At 43.1% G+C, this 19,690-nt stretch overlaps 2 protein-coding genes across 5 annotated transcripts in view; one reads left to right on the plus strand and one right to left on the minus strand.

Annotated features, from left to right (window-relative positions):
- Nucleotides 1-8,004, minus strand: part of LOC111973980 (diacylglycerol kinase zeta-like) — a 69,756-nt gene extending 61,752 nt beyond the window's left edge. For all 4 annotated transcript variants that reach the window (XM_070447253.1, XM_024001456.2, XM_024001458.2 and 1 more), the window contains exon 1: nt 7,884-8,004. The gene's annotated coding sequence lies outside the window, so the exon portion shown is untranslated. The remainder of the gene's footprint in view (nt 1-7,883) is intronic.
- The window catches only part of LOC111974722 (activating molecule in BECN1-regulated autophagy protein 1A), a 294,670-nt gene that overhangs the window by 240,561 nt on the left and 34,419 nt on the right, over nt 1-19,690 (plus strand). The window lies entirely within an intron of this gene.

Raw genomic sequence — 19,690 nt, forward strand, 5'->3', positions numbered from 1 at the left:
TGCCTCTGTGCACAAAGCGAGGGCCATACAGAAATGGTTTGTCGATATTGGTGTGGAAGAACTTGACTGGCCTGCACAGAGCCCTGAGCTCAACCCCATCAAACACTTTTGGGATTAATTGGAATGCCTACTGCGAGCCAGTTCTAATCGCCCACATCAGTGCCCGACGTCACTAATACTCGTGGCGGAATGGAAGCAAGTCCCTGCAGCAATGTTCCAACATCTAGTGGAAAGCCTTCCCAGAAGAGTGGAGGCTGTTATAGCAGCAAAGGGGGAACCAACTCCATATTAATGCCCGTGATTTTGGAATGAAATGTTCGACGATCATGTAGTGTGTATGATGTGGGACAGAAAGAGTACTGAGCTATTTATAGCACCCCCTCTGTTTATATCCTCCTGGCTGCTCTCTCACTGCTGCTACCGCCTCCCGCCCGCTGCATCCCACCAGGCCCCACATGTACACATCACAGATAAGATACCTCCTGCTATGTCTGACAGATAGAGGGAAAGAGTGTGTGTGCACCAGTGAGAGAGAACGGGTGGGGAGAGAAAGAGAGAGACAGAAAGACTTCTCCCTCCTAGACCATAGACCAGGGCTCTCCAACCCTGTGCTGTAGTGCTACCGTCCTGTAGGTTTTCACTCCAACCCTAATATAGCACACCTGATTTCTAACAACTAGCTGGTTGTGAAGCTGAATCAAGTTAGTTACAACTCAGGTTGGAGTGTCAACCTACAGGAGGGTAAGCTCTCCATGCCTGCTGGGTTGAGGCATAAGCCCACCAGCTTATCAACCCAGTCCGAGCTGGGTAACCACAGCAACCTGTTCCCCTAGATTACTGAGGCGTGCTCCAATGAGGGCGGTGTCATGGAGCCATCATCCAGGTCAATGTGCCTGGGTTAGGGATGGGCATCAGGCCAAGTGTGTGCATCCACTACCCCGGCCCCTGATCGATCTGGACATCCTGGTCTGTTAAATGCATTAATACCACAGGGGCGAATTTAAATGAGATAGACAGTACCGGATTCTAGCAAAGCATCATGCCTCAAACCAAGCTGCATCAAGACTAGCTGCATCTAGGTTGACAACCTGTATGGCCAAGGATGAGTGTAATCACATCTACTGTTGTACTGTAAATGTTATGGCTTTGTTATGACCCTCAGTAGAGTGATGTGATTTGAACAGGGAGATTTGAAAGGGTCTTGATAAGCCTGCTGCTGTGATAAATTGCACATGCCTATAGCCTTAGGATTGACCCTTTCACCCAAAGCAGCTGAAAGTGATTAGTTGTCCCATTAAGGTTCCGCAAATGCAGGAGTTAATCACCAAATCGTTAACAAACAAAATGTACAATAATTCATTCAAGGTACCCTCAGATAGAAGTAGGCTAAACGTGAACCGTATGTATCCTCAGTACATATAGGCACTGAAATGTTTAGGGGGGGGGAGTTGATTTTCTAACGTTTCAATATGTCGCAGAACGGATGAACCAAAGTTGCAGTAACATGGTCACAATTTTGAAAAGTCACTCTCACGTGGGTAGCTTTCAAAATGTCCCTGCAAAGCAGCAGTAGAGTGCAGTATGCGAGCTGTGCTCAGTGTGAGCCTGAGCCATGTTGACAGTATGGTGTGAGAGAATGGAGTCGAGAGGGAGTGTCAGTAAAAAGCAATTAGGTTACAGTGCGTTTACCAGTGGACCTGAGAAACAGAGGAGCGCCGTTTTATTTTTCCATTCGGAGTTAGGGACCTTAGGCCTCGAAGCCCAGCCTTAAGGCACTGTTTGACAGAAAGAAAACCTATTCCACCTGCAAATGAAGTCACTCCCCTGTGAGCCCAACGTTGAGWCAGAATGTCTTACTCTTAGTAATTAGTAGATTATTGACTTTCCTTTCTGCGGAGGAGGAGTTGATGCGACAGCAGAGGAAAACACAGTTGAGCTGTTATTCGGTTGGATCCTCCATGGGAAGAGAGAAGTGAGGTGGGGTTACAGCCAGCAAATACCACCACTGGAGAATATCACCATAACTAGCCTATTCAATTAAATATTTACATGTAAAACATACAACAGGTCAGAAGGAATAAATAGCCATGGAGCTCTTGTCCTCCAGAATCGCATAGTGCGTGATAACAGCGGCTGTCAAGAATGAAGCCTTAACGCTGCTGCTCTCGGTTTGGTAAACACTCCAATGTTATATGAGGATAATGGAGCTCACAGCACGACCATCAATTTATACTTTTCCTTCCACTGTAATCAAAAGTAAATGTCACCATCTTGGCACGTCTGTGGATACATCTCCCTTAGATCCTCTGAAGGCACTTGTCTTGATGATGAATCCCCCCCTGGGGAGAGGGAGACTTGGATGTGTCCTAGAAAGCCTCTGGGGGATATGCCTAATCTAGACTGCGTTAACTCTCCCAGGCGAGGTCGTCCTCTAGGACAGTGTCAAATAACTAAGCTACCCTTATATAATGGATGTGCAGTGAACTGAAATGTTGCCTGAAGGTCTGTTAACAGATATGGAGTGGAATAATTCACAGATCGCAAAAATGATGCATCGCGGGCTGATTTCACAAACATAGAGCTCTGTGCACTGCATGTCTCCTCTCTCCATCCCTATATAGGTCTGTCTCCTCTCTCCCTCCCTTTAACATAAACATCCATTCATTGAGCTTCAGCACAACACTACAGGGACTGCAKTGGAACAGCCTGGCTAGTTGGCACAGCCTGATGGGAGCTCAGAGAGCACACCATTTCCACAGCCATGTCAGCATACCTAGCACGGCGAATAGCACCGGGCTACTGTAATTTATGGAGGGAAAATTAAATTGCTCATCTGTAGTAGAGGGCAACTGAGGTTTCTCACAGACTGGACAGAATGGGCAGACAGACTGGACCAGAGACCCTTTGGTCCAGGATCAGATCAGAAGCCTGGCCTGGTCCATAATCCTTTCCCCTATACTGTGGTGTCACTCAGCACAGGACAACACAGGTCACCCTGATCAATGGCTCAAGGCAGGAGTTTGCACTACAACAGCAGTATCAGTGATGGTCAAATGGATTATCCCCATCTCTCTAGTTTAGTAGTCAGTCAGTATGCCTATACACCGGGTGTACAAAACACTAGGAACACCTGCTCTTTCCATAACATAGACTGACCAGGTGAAAGCTAGGATCCCTTATTGATGTCACTTTTTAAATTGACTTCAATCAGTGTAGATGAAGCGGAGGAGACAAGTTAGAGTAGGGCTTTTAAGCCTTGAGACAATTGAGACATGGATTGTGTGTGTACGTGTGCCATTCAGAGGGTGAATGGGCAAGACAAAATATTTCAGTGCCTTTGAACGGGGTTTGGTAGTAGGTGCCAGGCACACCGGTTTGAGTGTTGTCGTGGTAATTTCCTGTATTACTCAATAGAGAGAGAGAGAGAGCCAACCACACACAAGTCAGAGTTAAATTATATATTCCATCTTTAATATATATACAAGCTTCACCAAAGCCCTTTTTTGACTCTCAGATCAATTCAGTGTCTATAAATGTATTCTCTGAGAGTGCTTACAAAACAATTCTTAGTTTCATTTATAGCCAAGATACACCCCTCTCAACTTACAAAGAATCCTTTACCCGAAAGAGGAGTATCCCACCGCTAGACAGCATCAGCTATAAATCCTCGTTCAGTTTGATCTCCCAAGACAAGGTTTCAATCTTATGCTTGATAKTTCACTGTCTACCAAAACATTACKTCATCCAATGGCATATAWCAATTGTCATTTCTAGATACTCCCAAACCTGGACAAACTCAAAATCAGACAGTGAGCCTCTTAGGTCAAATACTAGGTCAAGATAAGGGCAACCTCAGAGGGGAAATACAATGGTTCCAAACACTGCCAAACTCCTTCCCCCTATGAGAAAAGTAGGGAGTCACTGGCGTACAGACATTGTATGAGATAACTAACTGGTTCCCCATTAATAACGCCATCCCGTCAAATGGTTTAGGAATAGTTACAGACACATTCATAAGAAAACAATGTTCCATTCTGTCCTCCTCCCCTTCTGATATTCTACATAGCACCACATGGTTTAACAGATACATTGACTTATGAAGACAAGCCTGACCTCTCCCCTCTCTGGCCKCAAGTTYCTAAGCCCTATCWCAGAAGGGGAAAATGCACTGCCAACCCTATATTCCAAAGGGCACCATTCTAATGACAAGTATCTCACAAGCATATGATGAAAATAACATCTTATCTATCTATGTTACTTAGCTAAATCTGATTCTGCCACGACAGTGTGCCAAGAACTGCAATGCTGCTGTGTTTTTCCCTCGCTCAACAGTTTCCTGTGTATCAAGAATGACCCACCACCCAAAGGACATCCAGCCAACTTGACACAACTGTGGGAAGCATTGGAGTCAACATGGGCCAGCATCCCTGTGGAACGCTTTCTGCACCTTGTAGTCCATGCCCTGACGAATTGAGGCTGTTCTGAGGGTAAAAAGGGGTGCAATTAGGAAGGTGTTCCTAATGGTATGTACACTCAGTGTATTTATCTGATGTTAAGACATTCCTATTGGTTYGTTGAATTTACACATCAATAAGGTGTTATGCKYTTGGTCATGCTTGCAGATGGGGGGAGATTGCGAACATCAATTCTTCCCAGCCTGATATTGTTATGCAAGCGGTAGGTCACGTTCTGAAATACTGTATTCTATTTTCATTTTTACAATGTGTATGCGTTCACTATGTACATGTCCTGATTTGTGTTTATATACAGTACCAGTCAAAAGTTGACACACCTACTCATTCAAGGGTTTTACATTWAAAAAWAWAWKTATTTTCTARATTGTAGAATAATAGTGAAGACATCCAAACTATGAACTAACATATGGAATCATGTAGTAACCAAAAAGTGTTAAACAAATCAAAATACATGTTATATTTTAGATTCTTCAAAGTACGTAAGCTTATTAAATATCAGTGATACTATCAAGAGCAGTGTGCGGTTTCCTTTTTCCTTCATCTTGTCAGCTGTTGCAATGCACCTGCAAAAAGACTGCTCAGATGTGCGAGTGCCTTTTGAAATGTTAGATTCTTCAAAGTAGCCACCTTGATACAGCTTTGCACACTCTTTGAATTCTTTCAACCAGCTTCATGAGAAATGCTTTTCCAACAGTCTTGAAGAAGTTTCCACATGTGATGAGCACTTGTTGGCTGCTTTTCCTTCACTCTGCGGTCCAACTCATCCCAAACCATCTCAATTGGGTTGAGGTCGGGTGATGTGGAAGGCCAGGTCATTTGATGCAGCACTCCATCACTCTCCTTCTTGGTCAAATAGCCTTACACAGCCTGGAGGTGTGTTTTGGGTCATTGTCCTGTTAAAACAAATGATATTGATAAGCGCAAAACAGATGGGATGGCGTATCATTGCAGAATGCTGTGGTAGCCATGCTGGTTAGTAGTATGCCTTGAATTCTAAATACATCACTGATAGTGTCACCTGCAAAGCATACCCCACACCATCACACCTCCTCCTCCATGCTTCACGGTGGGAACCACACATGCGGAGATCATCCTTCAACTACTCTGCGTCTCACAAAGACACGGCCGTTGGAATCAAAAATCTCAAATTTGGATTTCAGACCAAAGGACAGATTCCCAACGGTCTAATGTCCATTGCTCGTGTTTCTTGGCCCAAGCAAGTCTCTTCCTCTTATTGGTGTCCTTTAGTAGTGGTTTCTTTGCAGCAATTCGACCATGAAGGTCTGATTCAAGCAGTCTCCTCTGAACAGTTTTGTTGAGATGTGTCTGTTACTTGAACTCTGTGAAGCATTTATTTGGGCTGCATCTGAGGCTGGTAACTCTAATGAACTTGTGCTCTTAGCAGAGGTAACTCTGGGTCTTCCTATCTTGGCGGTCCTCATGAGAGCCAGCTTCATCATAGCGCTTTGATGGCTTTTGCAACTGCACTTGAAGAAACTTTCAAAGTTTTCTGGATTGATTGACCTTCATGTCTTAAAGTAATGATGGACTGTTGTTTCTCTTTGCTTATTTGAGCTGTTCTTGCCATAATATGGACTTGGTCTTTTACCAAATAGGGCTATCTTCTGTATACCACCCCTACCTTGTCACAACACAACAGATTGGCTCAAACGCATTAAGGAAAACAATTCCACAAATTCACTTTAAAAAAAGGCACACCTGTTAATTGAAACGCATTCCAGGTGACCACCTCATAAAGCTGGTTGAGAGAATACCAAGAGTGTGCAAAGATGTCATCAAGGTAAAGGGTGGCTACTTTGAAGAATCTCAAATGTAAAATATATGTTGATTTGTTTAACACGTTTTTGGTTACTACATGATTCCATATGTGCTATTTCATGGTTTTGATGTCTTCACTATTATTCTACAATTTGGAAAATAGTAAAAATAAAGAAAAACCCTGGAATGAGTACTGTAGGTGTGTCCAAACTTTTGACTGGTACTGTATATTGATGTTTTCCTATGTTTCTGCATGCTTGATGACATTATGGCTATGTTCATTACACTGACTACTGTGGGCTGCAGATCTAAAACACTGGTCTTTCCCACCTTGCTCCATGCCCATACAAATGCACAATTAGTCAAGAGAACACTGAGTCATTTACATTTTCCACATGATTACCATAATGTTGTAATTCGATTGTAACCTATCAGCAAGTTATTTCTCTTTTACAATACTCTTTTTTCCAAGACATTTCCCCAATGTGTACACTACTCTACAACTGTTCTATGGTAGCCTACATTACACTCTTATTCACATATTTTAGGGTTACGCCATAAGGTGAGTATCATGAGGTACAACTGTTGCCTGACAGAGGCCCATTGGGCCCCCTGGTCTGCTGATCAGTCAGCGTGGGGAAAAACAATGTCACTACAAGTCCAAGGTTGTCTCTGTCTGTCTGTTTGTCTGTCATCGAACCCTACACAACCAAAACTGCTAGGGGCTCCTGGGAAAAGGTACAACAGATCTCTCGCCTAATACTGTCCATCTCCATAGAAAGCAAGATCTACTTCAGCACAGCACAACCAGATACAACCAGGTCGCAATTGTAAATGAGGACTTGTTCTCAACTTGCCTACCTGGTTAAATAAAGGTGAAATAAATAAAATATAGTTTGTTTTCTTTGACTGCAAATGGTTGGCAACCAATTTTACGGTTGGCAATTTTTTGGAACTCACTTAATGAAAAACAAATATGGTTTGTGTAATGCACAAAACCCCTCTGTCTTGACAGGGTGTACAGTTTAAAACAAACCACATGAATCGAAAACACTAGATAACCACTTATATGGCAGCCGAATGCATTTTCCCTCTGAGTACAGTTGCATTTCATTATGAGTAAACTAAGACATTTTAGTATGCCCTTTTTCAACAGGTCTGTACACATCTTCTCAACTACAACTCACAAAGAAYAAGGCACAACGGAACAGTCGTTCCTACTCTGGCCGTATTTCCTATGCTGTTCTCAGAAAATACACATGAATCACGTGTGTTGTAGAGAACCTCCCAAAACATTCAATCCGTCAAGAGTGACGGATAGAGTGAGTGACACCCTTCAAAAGAGCACCATCAGACAGCTGTATCATTAGTTCAAACACTTTRTTTGCCACCGCAATGCCTCTGTTCCATCAACAAAAACACTTCTCTGGCAGCGTACAGCATCGTGTGGGAAATCAAACGGCAGATTAGCTGCTCCACTATATCCACAGAARACACAACCAACTGAAGCCRTCAAGGGYCAAAAAGATACAGCACTGCATCCYAAATAGTYTAAGCAATAACAACWTCATATTTGGCAAGACCACAGCATACACAAGTCAATTCAATAGTCATGATTCAAAATACAACCTGATGGAAGCAGGTAAACAACCATCCACGCCTTTCCCCAGTTTGTCTAACTTTTAGTCCATGTGTGACGGAGCGAGAGGGAAAGAGAAAGAGAGAAAGAGAGTGAGCGACAACAGAGCGGTTCATGTGGAGGGAGAATGTGTGTCACAGCCAGGCAGACTTGGAGGGGGAGTGTCGGGCGGGGGTGGGGGTGAACAGTTACACTAAAATAACTCTGGTAATAGAGCACACTTCCTTGATGAGCCGTTTACTTGAGTGTTCATGCTCTCTCATACATACGTAAACTGAATGCAGACACACACACACACACACACACACTAACACACAACCGCAGGATTTCATTTAGCTTTAAAGAGCGACTGCCTTTAAAAAGCAACGAATACCTTTCAAAACAGCTTGTGTGGTATCGATATGAGCTAGAAACAGTTATTCTAGCGTCAAAATCGATTACAAAGTGTAAATAGGATAATTTCGGTCATAAAGTCAGTCTCGTCTAAAACGGAGTTTGGAACATCTGTGTGTCACAACGGGTAAATGAAGGTTGGGTTTTGATTTGATAATGTCCATTTGCCCAATAACATGGGGTGAACAGCCGCGGTGATTGCTCTCTACCCAATAACTATGACAGTGAGACAAACCTGCCCAGCAATTATGACTTTGTTTACATAAAGACAAGACATCACAAAAAGAAAATCTTGYGAAATACTGCACCAAACACCTTAGTTTYATGTAKAATTGCGCAACTTAAACATCCTCGGAAAACGTAATTACAGATTTCTTGAGCCATCTTAGATTCATTCTGGGGATTTTGAAGAAGTGAAATAGGCTAGAGCGTCTACAGTGTCTCATGTGGGACAAACAWCATTTACCAAACGCGGAATCGGTCAGGAAACACACCTCCAAGACTGAAATCAAATGAGCAACAGAAAAACACACGTGCCAACTGGCGTGTTCAGCGGCTCTTTAACAAACTGTATTAGCTGGTTGCATCAAGGTTATTAACCCTTCTGCCTCTGTCGGTCACTCTCTAGGGGTAAATCCATTTAAATTCTCTCTCCATTTGATCTGAACGAAACCTTCCATATATACAGTAGTTGCCAATTGTAGAAGTGCTCAAGAGATAAAAYGTGCTCAAAACGGACCTATTTTGCATACCCCACCATACCACGAGACAAGCATGTCTTCATCACTGGAAAAGAGAAACGGTTTTATTAGCATTTCAGTTAACAAGCTTTACAAAACAAGAGTAGTTCAAAATATTTGATAATTCTGTAAAAAAAAAAAAAATCATAAGATCAGAATTTTTTTCATATTCACATACCGTACAGCCACAATATACTTGGACACCTATCTCATCCAAGGGTTTTTCTTTATTTTTATACTGTCCATCAAGAGCAAAGGGTGGCTACTTTGAAGAATATAAATTTATTTTGATTTGTTTAACACTTTTTTGGTTACTACATGATTCCATGTGTGTTATTTCATAGTTTTGATTTCTTCCCTATTATTCTACAGATGTAGAAAATAGTCATAAAGAACCCTGGAATGAGTAGGTGTGTCCAAACTTTCACACCTGGTACTGTATGTTGTAGCTTAGACCTTGTTACATCGTCTTAGGTTTTTGTGTTGTGCCGCCATTGGTTGAGACACCACACTGCTCTTGAATACAGGGTGGGTGTCATGTTTGCTGATAATGTACTAAAATGGGAATGCAATAAAAATTTCAACCAGTGGTCACTGGTCCAGGATCAGATCAGAAGCCTTGCCATAAGTTTCCATAAAATCCTTTCCCCTATACAAATGGTACCACCAAGAGAGTTTTTTAAAATATACTGTCAATCCTCCATAGGAAACCTATTGAATCAATAGAAATATAGATAATAGAATAGACAATGACCATTTAAGTTGACATTCAACAGTGGGTGGACGCGTCATCTTTGTGTTAGTAATTAGAAGTTACAATTTCAATTAATTAAAATTTCAAATGGTGTAACCAGCTAAATTGCGGTTGTCTGAATCGATAGAATTGACCTATGATTGAAATGCACCCACACCGTACCAACACAAAACCACCTCGGATGATGTGAAATAGTATCTAAGTTACACACTATTACAACGAAAAATAGAGTTTACGCATTAAGATATTTTTAAAACTGACTTGACACTACCATATTTATGAAAAAAAAAATGAAATCAATAAATAATTAAATAGTTTGGCAACACTGTTTGTAACCGTTTTAATGATATTGAACTCAACCGTTTATCTTTTCCAGTGATGAAGACATGGATGTCTCATGGTAGAGTGAGTGGAAAAAGGTTGAAATTTGAGAACCTTTATCTRCTGAATGTTTTGGCATTAAGGTCCAAAAAGTCACTTTCTGACAACTTTTTCCATGGGCAAACATGTATGGAAAGTTCTGTTTAAAATCAAAAAGAGACGCTGTCAAAAAGGGATTAAATTCAAATGGATTTAATCTCTCTAATGCACTTGCTCAAATCCACAGTGATAATAGTSAAGACAACAATGCTATGCCCATCAGAACCAAATTACTGACCAACATTGCAAAATCAAACCAACATATTTTTGAGGTCTAGCTATGGCAAGTATGTTCAGTGATATTAATGTCCCAGTGTTGCACATGTATTAAAATAAATAGAAACGACTCTAAAAAGGASTTGCGTGCCACGTGACTTTAATGCTACACAGATGTCCTTCTCTCCACGTTGGAGTGTCCCGTTTCCCATTAACTGGCCCGCAGGCAAGGTTGTATCTGACACACACACATCAAATCACATTTTATTTGTCACATGCGCCGAATACAACTGGTGTAGACTTTACCGTGAAGTGCAGAGTTTAAAATAGTAACACAGGAGGAATAAAACAAAATACACAAGAATGTAGCTATATACAGGGAGTACCAGTACCAGATCAATGTGCAGAGGTACGAGGTATTTGAGGTAGATACTGTGTATATACATGAAGGTAGGGTAAAGTGACTAGGCATCAAGATAGCTAAAAATAAAGAGTGTAAAAGTGTGGGTGTGCGTGTGTATAATGTGTGTGTGTATGTGTTGTGTCGGTATGCATGTGTGTGTGTTACGCGTGTGTGTGCTTATGTAGTGTATGTGGTTTTGTGTGGGAGTGTTAATGTAGTGTGTGAGAGTGAGTGTGTATATAAACTCAGCAAAAAAAGAAACGTCCTCTCACTGTCAACTGCGTTTATTTTCAGCAAACTTAACATGTGTAAATATTTGTATGAACATAACAAGATTCAACAACAGACGTAAACTGAACAAGTTCCACAGACATGTGACTAACAGAAATTGAATAATGTGTCCCTGAAAAAGGGTGGGGTCAAAATCAAAAGTAACAGTAACAGTCCGTATCTGGTGTGGCCACCAGCTGCATAAGTACTGCAGTGCATCTCCTCCTCATGGACTGCACCAGATTTGGCAGTTCTTGCTGTGAGATGTTACCACACTTTTCCACCAAGGCAACTGCAAGTTCCCGGATATTTCTGGGTGGAATGGCCCTAGCCCTCACCCACCGATCCAACAGGTCCCAGACGTGCTCAATGGGATTGAGATCCGGGTCTCGTCGCTGGCCATGGCAGAACATTGACATTCCTGTCTTGCAGGAAATCACACACAGAATGAGCAGTATGGCTGGTGGCATTGTCATGCTGGAGGGTCATGTCAGGATGAGCCTGCAGGAAGGGTACCACATGAGGGAGGATGTCTTCCCTGTAACGCACAGCGTTGAGATTGCCTGCAATGACAACAAGCTCAGTCCGATGATGCTGTGACACACCGCCCCAGACCATGACGGACCCACCTCCAAATCGATCCCGCTCCAGAGTACAGGCCTCGGTGTAACACTCATTCCTTCGACGATAAGCGGCGAATTCCGACCCATCACCCCTGGTGAGACAAAACTGTTGACTCGTCAGTTAAGAGCACTTTTTGCCAGTCCTTTCTGGTTCAGCGATGGTGGGTTTGTGCCCATAGGCGACGTTGTTGCCGGTGATGTCTTGTGAGGACCTGCCTTACAACAGGCCTACAAGCCCTCAGTCCAGCCTCTCTCAGCCTATTGCGGACAGTCTGAGCACTGATGGAGGATTGTGCGTTCCTGGTGTAACTCGGGCAGTGTTGTTTGCCATCCTGTACTGTCCCGCAGGGTGTATGTTTAGATGACCGATCCTGTGCAAGTCTGTTACACGTGGCGCCACTGCGAGGACGATCAGCTGCCATCCTGTCTCCCTGTAGCGCTGTCTTAGGCGTCTCACAGTACAGACATGCAATGCATTGCCCTGGCCACATCTGCAGTCCCTATGCCTCCTTGCAGCATGCATAAGGCACATTCACGCAGATTAGCAGGGACCCTGGGCATCTTTATTTTGGTGTTTTTCAGAGTCAGTAGAAAGGCCTCTTTATTGTCCTAAGTTTTCATAACTGTGACCTTAATTGCCTACCATCTGTAAGCTGTTAGTGTCTTAACGACCGTTCCACAGGTGCATGTTCATTCATTGTTTATGGTTCATTGAACAAGCATGGGAAACAGTGTATAAACCCTTTTACAATGAAGATATGTGAAGTTATTTGGATTTTTACAAATTATCTTTGAAAGACAGGTTCCTGAAAAGAGACATTTCTTTTTTTGTTGAGTTTATATATTGTCTAGTAAATGTGCGTATGGTCGGTGTAAGATAGTTAGGGTAGCATTAAGTGCCTATTTAGTCTGGCTATATAGCAGTCTTATGGTTTGGGGGCAGAAGCTGTCAAGGAGCCTGTTAGTCTGAGAGCCGATGCGCCGGTACCATTATCCGGATGGTAYCAGAGTGAACAGTCTACGGATTGGGTAGCTGTTTAGACACTTGCCAGCCGGTCTGCGCATGCTTTGAGAACACGTCCTGTTATTTCGTCAGATCATTAACCTGTTTAAACGTTTTGCTCACATCGGCCACAGAGAGCAAGATCTCACACACACACACACTCCTGCCATCCACGTTGCTCTCCTGCACTGCCTCCCCTGACTCCCCTCTGCTTTGGCAGAGGGCATGGGCTGGCACCCCTTACAGAGGCATTGTCCACAGTTCTGTTTCTATGGCCACACCACTAGAGCTGAGGGGGYAAAAGAGAGAGATCTACCCATAGGCAAGGACAGAGAGGGAGAGATAAAAAGGGGGATATGGAATTTCACTGTTTGTGTGGCTGTGTATTGGCTTAGGAGAACGCTACGTTCTGAAGTTGAGGCATTAGTGTCAAATTACCGATATTGCACATCTGTGCTATGCAGGGATGACTAACCACAAATATTACTAACCAACTCATGTCTCAGCGCCGGTAAACTGACACTCTCATACGCCTGCTCTGTGAGACCAGAGCTGTTATGGCTGATGAGTAAGACCGCGTGATGCGCTGTGTGGGCTGACCACACGCACACTCCGACTGCAGCCCTGGCAGCCCTGACACTGTTAAGAGCACAAGGCCACAGACAGCTGAACTGAGACACCTTCTCCATATCAAACACGGCTCGGCTGCACTGTGGGCGAATGAAGTAACACATTACTATGCTGTATCGAGTTCATTTACTGGAAGTCAAAAGTGATCGTTTCGTGTCCTATTGCAAGCGCTCTTCCTGTAACCTTTGGTGAGAGGCTTGTTGAAGCTGACACCTGCAATGCTGTGGTGGGGTGTGCACTGTGCTAAATAAGGAGAAGCTAGGATGATACTGTCACTAATATAAGTCATAAGATATAACAAAATGAAAGAGAGATATCCAGGTGTCTTGTGTTCTCACACAGGAAGAAACACAAATGTCAAAGGAGGACGTTTTGTGARGGGGTACTCTTGTAYTGGTGGTTTCGGTGAGGAAGCAAGGCAAAATGGTAGCGGTGCAATATTCAGGATGGGGACTTTCATTTKAAGTGAGAACAGGGAAATAAACAGCATTTTAGTCATTTAGCAAACACTTATCCAGAGCGACTTAAAGTTAGTGCATTCATCTTTAAAGGGAAACTCCACCACTTTTCAACCWCATTTTTATTACTWKAGCACAATACCATTGTCTACACATGTGAAAACCTTCGCATTTCTTCATTTTGTAGAAAAAAATATATACATTTAAAAAGTTCTACCCGATGACATGGTGTCGTGGGYAGCAAGAAAATACCCTCCCTCTGGCTAGAAACTTGTTGCAGGTTTTGAAAACCCCCGTTTAAAAAAAAACTAACATTTAATCCTAACCCGTCATGTCACAGAGAAGCATRTTTTAGGARTTTTCTTCATYTCTTTTTAACCACACAGATCATAGAAACYCGCCGTTTTCACATACGTAGACACTGGTATGGTGCTGGAGATAATGAATACAAGGTTGAAAAGTGGCAGAATTGTCCTTTAAGGTAGCAAGGTGAGACCACATATCATAGCTACTTATTACATTTTTCCTGAATTAAGAGCAAAGTCACTGCTAGAAAGACAAGTGCAAGTGTTGGTGCAAGAAAGGTGCTATTATAAAAAATAAAATAAAAAGTGAACACTAATGTTGCTTACAGTACACACTTATCTGGTCATTTCAGATGGGTCAACATTGAACAGATAGGATAGAGGTTGTTTCATCATAGAATTACATTATAGAATCACAATTATAGAATCTCTATGGTTTTCACTACAAGAAAGTACAGTCTCTGGACAGAGCCGTTAGTAGTTCCTCTTGAAGATGCAGCTGCAGAGTAGGGAGACGGTGCACTGACTGAATTCAGCCAAAAGACKCCAAAAAATCCAGCTGGTATTTAGGAATATTCGGTATCAAGTAATGGGCAACKACGAAGACAGTGGTAAGCTGGAGGATACCAGCCAGGATGACGAATATCCCAATGATGAACATCACCTTGGCCCTGGACCAGTTACTCTTGACGCAGTTGGTGCCCTTGGACCAAAGATGGCCCCAATCAATCCCAGAGATCAAAGGACGGTTGAGATGGAGGTGATCATCATCAGGGCTCATATGACCCCACTGGGAGGGTCCAGAAGAAAAAACTAAATAGACGGCACAGGACACTAGGGAGACTATCCACCAGAATGATGCCAATCTCACTACGGGGCACAAGCTGGACAGTATAGCTCCTCCGATCAGGAGCAGGGACGCTACCCCCCCCCCCCAGCTGAAGTAGAGCGAGCCAGTTTTCATCGAGAACACTTCTCATCCGGGTGGTGTAGCTAGCTGTCCAGGAGACATGGAGGATGAGTATACCAGCCAGGATGAAGAACATTCCAGTGATTATTATCAACTTGGCCTTCGATGGTTCCTCTTTGATGCAATTGGTGCACTTGGCTCCGATGATGAAGACCATCACCCTCAAGATGATGGCGATGATGGTCATGGCTAAGGCCGCCCTGCAGGTCCTGGGGAAGGAGGGAGTCGTATGAGCAATCAGCTCATCCACAGGCCCTCCCAGATGGCCTGAGGGATGAAGGCAGTCACTCTACACATGGGCAAAGCAGAGGCTACTATGGAGATGACGCATCCTATGKCTCCCAAGGTGATGCCCACAATCTCCTTCAAAGAGTTACTCAACAAAGAGGTTTCTAGAAAAGGGGAGATATTCAACTTTTAGAGAAGATCCTATACAGTGCCTTCAGAAAGTATTCAGAGCACTTGACTTTTTCCACATTTTGTTGTGTTACAGATTGAATTTAAAATGGATTCAATTMAGATTTTTGTTCACTGGCCTACACATATTACCCCATAATGTCAAAGTGGAATTCTGTTGTAATTTATTTTTATTGCMGTTTACAAATTAATTAAAAATGAAAACTGAAATGTCTTGGYTATGCTTGTAATCGTTAAGAACTGGGTAGTTTTTCAGGATACAAAAGAATAGGAACGTAGCTAATCTAGGCAAAATCCTAGAGGAAAACTTGCTTCAGTCTGCCTTCACCTTTCAGCAGGACAATAACCTAAAACACAAGGCCAAATCTACACTGGAGTTGCTTACCAAGAAGGCAGTGAATGTTCCGGAGTGGCTGAGTTACAGTTTTGACTTCAATCTACTTGAAAATGTATGGCAATACCTGAAAATGGTTGTCTAGAAATGATCAACAACCAATTTAAAAGGTGCTTGAAGAATGTAAAAATAAATTATGAGCAAATGTTACACAATCCAGGTGTGGAAATCTCTTAAGAGACTTACCCAGAAAGACTCACAGCTGTAATCGCTGTCAAAAGGTGCTTCTACAAAGTATTGWCTCAAAGGTGTGAAAACMTATGTAAATTAGCTATTTATTGATTTCCTTTCCAATACATTTGCAAAAATGTCTAAAAACATGCTTTCACTTTGTCATTATGGGGTGTAGATGGGTGAAGAAGAAAAAATATCTATTTAATCCATTCTGAATTCAGGCCGTAACACAACAGAATGTGGAAAAGTCAAGGGGTATGAATAATTTCTGAAGGCACTATAACTCTAGGATCGTCAATCTTTACAAAGTTCCAGAACAACATCCTCTTCCAAATGCTCTTACCTTCCAATTCGTCTGTAACTGGAGACCTGAGTCTGTCAGAAACCCACTGTGTCTGATCGATGCTGTGATCTCACTTAAATATGTTGTCATGGAAACAGGAAACCAGGCCCCTCTCCACCTGCAGTTTGCAATTTGCCGAAATGCGTATCCAGGGTCTAATATATGTTTTTAGGCCATAACCTTCTTAATGGAAGGAGTGGAGAGAGGCAGTGAGTCACTCACAGCAGCACAAGCGGCCTTGAACACAGAGGAGCAGACTTGGTGACCCAGGACTGTATTGGGATGGAGGCTGGCYTAGGTAGGCATGACTCACCACACAAACAAGTAGATACCACCGAGGCCTGGGTAGAGGGGGTGGGGGAGGGAGGGAGGGGGTTGACGATATACTATCYGCAGATATCACAATAATTATAAAAAGAACCATTGTACTGTGTATAATGTTTTTTTTTTTTTTAACTGGCAAATAAAAATCAATCAATCAACCATGCATAGTGCATAGTGCATACCAAGTCATACATTTTTATATGCTCTTTTGCACATTTACATGTAGAAGCTGTTCTATGTGGTCCATCAATTTTAAACTTCAAAGCATGGCTTAGTTCTYCCTTTTCAATGTAGGCTCCATGAGTAAAAGCTCACAGACAAGTGTTCACTACAAGAGCCATCCTCCCTGCCAAGGCCCTTGGGGCAGCATGGTCATGAGAGGGAGTGTGGAGGTAACCGTTTTGGACGGGTCCGTTTGTCCCCCAGCGATGCACCCAGGGGACAGTTGTCCGGCACTGTGACTGAGACCGGGGCGGCGTCATGGCCTGACCGTGCTACCTTGATCCATTACCTGTAGCAACAGAGTGGGGGTTCTGAGTGTCCGTTACCTCACATTAACAAACGCCCCTCTCCACAGTTGTGACTAGATGGGAGTACAGCTACGGACAGAAGTTACTTTTTGTAGAAGGTTAGGAAAGAATTTGAGCTATCCCTAACCCTTTCCTAACCTTAACCCAATTCTCCTAACCTGCTATTTTAATTATCCTAACCTGCTGCATAAGTTCTCCTAACCTAATGACTCCCTTGTGTCTTTACTCCAGCCCCCTCCCCGATCATCACCCCTCTAGCCCCTCATACACTGAGCCGTCCTCAGCCACTGTTAGCCTAAACCCGGTCTCTAACTCTTTGCTACAGTCCCTCCAGCCTCAGAGAGAGAGATAGAGAGAGAAAAGGGTGATGTCAGGCCTGCCCTTTCAGAGTGAGCTCTGATTGGATTGAAGATCTAACCTGTCTCCCACTGCTACAAGGGACAGTGATTATACGCACCAGCTGCGACAGTGTCCTGGCCCAGGGCTTTGATGAGTAACAGAGGCTTGTAACATTTCCTACTACCAGACAGATTTCCACAAGCACTCTGCAAGGGATTAAACTCATATCACACTGAGAGGTGTGTGTGTGTGGGGGGGAGGGGGCATAGAGAGACAGCTATGGGAAAACAAAGAGGATATATACTGCATGAGCTGCCAGACAGCACCTAGACTAGAGTAATAAATGATTGGGCATTTCCTTAACACTAGCCTCACAACACAGTAGGAATAGCAGAAATATCCTCTTGGACTCAAAGACAACGCCACTAAATTACTGTCTGCAGCATCATAAAAATGCYAAAAACTAAAACAACTATTTAGTCAATAGCACAGTCCTTCAGGAGATGTTAATATGCGGATGTTATCCTACTTGTTATCCTTGAAGTTGTGTTGCACTCCAACATGACATTAGGTAGCTTCGTTATCAATACTATACGTCACATGATAGATATGCAAAAACTTTCCCAGGTGTTAACAGCATTGTAAGCTATGGGGAAAAGACACCACCAATGTTCCTCATGGCAGGGGAAGCACCRGACAGAAACTATTATGGTCGACTTCATTATGCTCTATAGGAGGAAGTATCTATTGTTAACTACACAGCAAAGTCAGTAAGTCTGCAGGAATATCCAGCATTCAAAGTTATGACTGCTCTGCCTGCTGTAAGTCCTTTATACAGTCTTGGTGATGTGTTGGGACAACTGTAGCTACCATACTTCCTGTCTGAGATGAGATCGTGAGTTGAGGGGAAACACAGTCCTCTAAGACCCCTGCAGGCCTTTATAACACATTAACAACAATGTTTCGCTGTACGATTAGCGCAACTAACGATACCACTCAGGCCATATGTGGGTAAAGTATTGAAATTATTCGCAGAAACCAGCGACACATTTCTCTATTAGCAATTATGATCTACTTACGTTGTGAGGAAGCAAACATCAACCCCAACGGTTGTGTGTGTGTGTGAGATCTGTGGGTCAAGTAAGCATGTGATGATGATATTCAAAAGACACGTGTACTGCATCCTGTACGATGGTCACAGAGACAGTCAAGCTGGGATGTGTCTACAGTCTAATACCCACCAAGACTCACCTCGTATTTCTGTTGTGACATAGGCTAATGTGGCCTAGTCAAAGTCCAGACCTAATCCCAATTGAGATGTTAGACCTGAAACGAGCAGTTCATGCTTGAAAACCCACAAATGTCGCCGAGTTAAAGCAGTTCTGCATGGAAGAGTGGACCAAAATTCCTCCACAGTGACGTGAGAGACTGATCAACGACCACAGGAAGTGTTTGGTTGGAGTCATTGCAGCTAAAGGTGGCTGTCACACCTGCACCCGCTCCCCCTCTCTGGCGCTTGAGGGCGCCAGGCTGCCCATCAATACGCACACCTGTCACTATCATTCCGCGCACCAGCGCTTCATTGCACTCACCTGGACTCCTTCACTTTGTTGATTTCCCCCTCTATTTCTGTCTGTTCCTCAGTTTCTTTCCGCGTGTCAGAATTAATGTAGTTTTTTCCCCCCTGTCCAGTCGCTGTCCGTGTTTTGTTTCCTGTCTGTCATTTATTAAATATTCACTCCCTGTACTTGCTTCTCGTCTTCCAGTGCCTGTCCTCACAGTGGCACAAGCAGTTATTGAGTGTAAGGGCGCAAATTCCTTTTTCCACACAGGGGCATTGGGTTTAGCATAATTTGGTTTATGAAATTAAAAAAACAAGTATGTAATTCTTGTGTTATTTGTTCCCTCAGGTTTCCTTTATCTAATATTAGGTTTTGGTTGAAAATCTGATAACATTCGGTATCAAAAATATGCAAAAGTAGAGAAAATTAGAAAAGGTGGCAAATACTTTTTCACAACCCTGTATATTTCCTGGTTCAGTAGGCCTACAAAGACAAAACATGACATATTCTAAAGCTTAGGTAAAGATAA

This window comes from Salvelinus sp. IW2-2015, linkage group LG15, assembly GCF_002910315.2.
Source record: "Salvelinus sp. IW2-2015 linkage group LG15, ASM291031v2, whole genome shotgun sequence".
In the NCBI taxonomy this organism is placed as follows: Eukaryota; Metazoa; Chordata; class Actinopteri; order Salmoniformes; family Salmonidae; genus Salvelinus; species Salvelinus sp. IW2-2015.